The sequence below is a fragment of the Theropithecus gelada genome, chromosome 4 (assembly GCF_003255815.1).
Source record: "Theropithecus gelada isolate Dixy chromosome 4, Tgel_1.0, whole genome shotgun sequence".
Classification (NCBI taxonomy): domain Eukaryota; kingdom Metazoa; phylum Chordata; class Mammalia; order Primates; family Cercopithecidae; genus Theropithecus; species Theropithecus gelada.
In genome coordinates, this window is record NC_037671.1 from 72,894,838 (window position 1) to 72,899,214 (window position 4,377).

Sequence of the window (4,377 nt, forward strand, 5' to 3'; positions counted from 1 at the left end):
TTAATGGACAATTAGAGATGGTAACAACACTAATAGCCTCCTCGGTTTTGGTAAATGCCTTTTCTTGAATTCACAGGATGCACTAGGCAGTGTGCCAAGTGCTTCCAGACATTATTTCATTTTATCCTCACAACACTTCCAATTTTCGAACAGGGAATGTGTGCTTCTGAGAAGTCAAGTTAGTTTTCTTTTTTTTTTCTTTTTTTTTTTTGCTGGGAATATTTATTTATTTATTTGGTCTATTAACACCAAGATCTGCAAAAAACAACCTCTAAACACAAGATAAGAAAACTCGAACATTAACATTCTTCAATTTTGTGTAAACTCTGCAGTACGGAAAATATACAAACTTCAAACAGCTGCAAAAATAGTGTCTTTGGGAGAAAATAGAGTTTCTACATTGATACAAGAAAAATAGGCATTTTTCTAACCCAATCCAGCCCTGGGGCGGGCGGAGAGTATAGATTTGCCATTTGCAACCTGGAGGAATGCCAGCTCTCCTCCCCACTACCCACCTGGGGCTGGGCGGGCTGGCCTGCTACTTAAGACAATCTTTATTCAGGGTGAAAGCGAGATGAAAATGCCACTTGGGAAAACACTTGTTTCCTCCCTCTGCCAGCAGCTGAATTGGTCAAGTGTTATGGCCCATTAGGACTGCTTTGGTCAGCTCCTCTAATGAGAGGGAGGCGTCGGGATAGGGCTGAGAGGATGGGGGATCTATCTTATGGTCTCCTGGAAGGGAGGGAAGGAAATCTGTGGGTCCTCTCTCCTTCATTCATGGCCAGCTTGCTCTGTGACAAAAATAAGGGCCTCCTATACAGTCATTTGGACTGACACCCAGGGGTGAGGGACTCCAGACCTTCTGGGTGTTTTCCACCAAGTGAGGGATGTGGCAGGTACACAGGTGTGAGTTGTGAGCTGCCCAGCTGCTAGTGGAGAAGGCAGGTCCCATCACGTTCAGAGGGGCCAGTGCCCATCAAAAAGAGGACCCAGGACTTTGACACGATAAGTGAAAGAAAGTGCTCAAAGGCCGAGAGGGAAGGGCCCCTCCATACCCCATCTCAGGGGACCTGGGGAGGGACCTGCCACCAAGGCACTGGTCTCTATGGTAAAGTGGGGCAGGGATGGGACCCTCAGAGCATCAGGGAGCTCTGGAAAAGCACAGACTCTTCTGATGGTGGGGTGCGCTGCCATGGCTCGAAGGGCAGTGGGGAGGCCTTGGAGGCCTCCGGATCCTTCCGAGGTGGTGGCCTGGGGCTGGCCGGGGGAAGGGGAGACCCCGGGTTTGAGGGGCAGTTACGGAAGATGAAGCCCATGCCGGAGAAGAGGGGCTTCATCAGGTTGACGGGGCAGAAGGCTGAGCCGGTCGGGTTGAAATGGACTTTGTTCTTGTCAGGACAGGAAGTCAGGAAGGCCAGGTCAGGACCTGGGGACGTGGCTTCTTCAAACACACGCACTTTCTCACAGCCTTCTGGGGGCTCCTGTTTGAAGACGTAGCTATGATTAGGCCGAGGGGAGGCAGCAAAGGCAAGGACAGGAGATGGGCTGCCATCTTCAAGAAAGGCTGGGTGGCCTGGAGAGGAGGCTTTGTCGTTGGGGGTGGATGCCAGCTCCTCGGCGGCACCCCGGTGTTCCTCATGACTGGCCGGGCCACAAGGCTGGGGGGATGCCAAGGACATGGAAGGAGAGCTGGCAAGGTTGCCAGGCTCCAGGAGGAGGAGGGGATGATCACAGCTGCCACTCTGGGGAGGAGCTGGGGCCCGGTTCCCATCAGGGATCTCAAGGATCCTCAGCAGCTCCTCTTCTCCCTGCTCCTTCACAAACACCTCCTCCAGCTCTTGGTTGAGCCCTTCCAGGCTCCTGTGCAGGCAGGGGCTGAGTCGCAAGACAGGGGACCCTGAGGGGAAGCTGGGAGGGGACGCCCTCAGTGCTCCCCGCACTGCGTGGTCCCCTGGGAGTAGGGAACCTCGCTCCTTCTCTTTCCCACTGCGGCTCAGCTTTTGTCCTCTGCAGTTGTTGCTTCAACTTGGAAATCTCTTTTCGGTGGTCTGTGCTGCCCCAGGATGCTGAGCGCTTGTGTGCACAGGAGCTGGCACGCTCACCTTCTAGCTCTTGCCAGGACAGGGGTGTCTGGGTGGCCTTGTCATTGGTGCAGCAGGTGAAGGTCCCATCAGCATCTCGTGGCCACTGGCCCGGAAGGTAGGAGCTGAGGATGGTGTCCAGGGAGAATGTACGCCGGACCTGAAGTGGCTGAGGCCTAGACACTGACTTTTCTGGGGCCACCGAGCATGGGACGCTGGCTGCACGGCCACCCCCGTCCCGGCGTTGGTGCGGCTGCTGCAGCTGGAAGGGGATCGTGGCCCTGAGCGGCTGCAGCCCAGCCCGGGGGGAACCGGCGGGGGCTGGGGGAGAGCAGCCCCGTCGGAGCACCCCCGACCCTCCGCGCCCCGGCCCCCAGGCACCTCCGCCTCTGCCGCCCGCTGCGGCCCCTGCCATGGCCCGCCCGGCTGCCTGCCTCAGCCCCACAGCGAGCCCCACGCCGTCAAGTTAGTTTTCTAAGATGGAAAGTAGCAAGGTAGGATTTGGACTCAGGGCTCTCTGATTCTGTCTTCTTAGCTTCTGTTAAGTTGTTTCGTTTACAGATTTTTAGGAGCTCCGAAATTGTGAGTTTCCACCCAACCCCCTGTCCCCTGCCCCAGTTAAGTTTCAGAAAAGTCCTTTAACCTTTGTTCATTGTAAAATATATCTCCAGTAGAAGGGGTATGATATGGTTTGGTTCTCTGTCCCCACCTAAATTTCATCCTGAATCGTACTCCCATAATTCCCACGTGTTATGGGACAAACCTGGTGGGAGGTGATTGCATCATGGGGGCGGGTCTTTCCTGAGCTGATCTCGTGATAGTAAATTAGCTTCAGGACAGCTGATGGTTAAAAAAAAAAAAAAAAAGAGTTCCCCTGCACAAGCTTTCTTTGCCTGCCGCCATCCACTTAAGATGTGACTTGCTCCTCCTTGCCTTCTGCCGTGATTGTGAGGCCTCTCCAGCCATGTGGAACTGTAAGTCCAATAAAACTTTTTTCTTTTGTAACTTGCCTAGTGTCAGGTATGTCTTTATTAGCAGTGTGAAAACGGACTAATACAGGGCATCTGGCTTTTCTGGGTTTTGCCTGCACTGACAGAGATGTGGCAGCCATTGCCTCTGGTCTCTGATTCTAGTTTTGGCTTTCTATGATCTTCTCTGCTGTCTTTGTAGGGACCAGAGTCATGAGAATAACCCTCACTAAGGTGACCTAATATCCCTTTCAAATTTTAAACTGATGTGTGTATTTGACATTACTGCAAGTTTTAATGACGTCTTCTAAATATTTACTACCTTATTGTAAATCTCTTGCTTAATGAGGAGAACCCAATGGAAGATTCTGATACTCTGACTGGTTTTTGTTGTCTATAAGGACCTTGAGCTTCTAGGTCTCTCGGCTCGGCAGAGTTTGGTTGGGACAGAGTACAAGTTGCTTCTCATGCAATTTATGTGGTTGCGGCCCAGTGAAATAGTTCTTTTAATGTTTGGGAAACACTCAAAGGGAACTGAAACTTTTTTTTCCATAGGAACCCTTCAGTGAATATGCTATTTCAATAGGCCAGCTAATAATTCTCTGAGAGCTGGGGACTCACATGGGTCCTTGCCCACTTCTTTTTCCTAAAGAACCTTAGGAGCAAGTATTTACCACAGATGTGACCACTAGTGGGGCCCCTGAGAATACTCAGCCTCTCTAAGGTTTTGGTTCAGGTCATTTTGTTCTTTGCAAAGTCTTTTGCTAGTGACAGAAAGTATCTGTTGACCTGGTCTCTCTATTGCAGTTAAGTGATACCTTAGCCACTGAAAAGATTATTCCCTTGAGTAGAAATGGAAGAATGTTTCTATTTGGTAAACAGAAAAGTTGGAGGGTGGGAAACTATAACTGTGAGAGGCTGGAAATGGGGGTTGGGAAATATTTGACAGCATTTACATGGCAATCTTGGATATTGGGATGGCTTCATAGGGGGTATGCAATAGAAAAATGTGATATTTATTATAAATGTGTTTGGAAAAATAAATGCTTTATACAGAAAAATCCTAGTCTTGGCAGGAAGTAGTACTCCCTGATCTAAAAGGCCTTTTCCATATTGAATTCATCTGATTCAATCAAGGTTTGTGAGTCATGAGGAAATGTATATAAAGGTTACAGCTCCAACAGAAGGGCAAAAGATGTATTCCTTAGTAGAAAGCCGCAGAGCCCAGTAAAAAACAACACACACACACACACAATTTGAAATCAGAAAAATCTAAAATCAAATCCCTACTTTGTTACTCTCTGTGTAAGGCAATTTGCATAGCCTCC

General features: G+C 49.9%; 1 pseudogene across 1 annotated transcript; it reads right to left on the reverse strand.

Moving 5' to 3' along the window:
- Positions 1-765: 765 nt before the first annotated feature.
- LOC112623156 lies at positions 766-2,535 on the reverse strand (annotated as a pseudogene). The gene has a single exon (XR_003119095.1). The product of XR_003119095.1 is annotated as a protein FAM117A pseudogene (transcript).
- Positions 2,536-4,377: the final 1,842 nt, after the last annotated feature.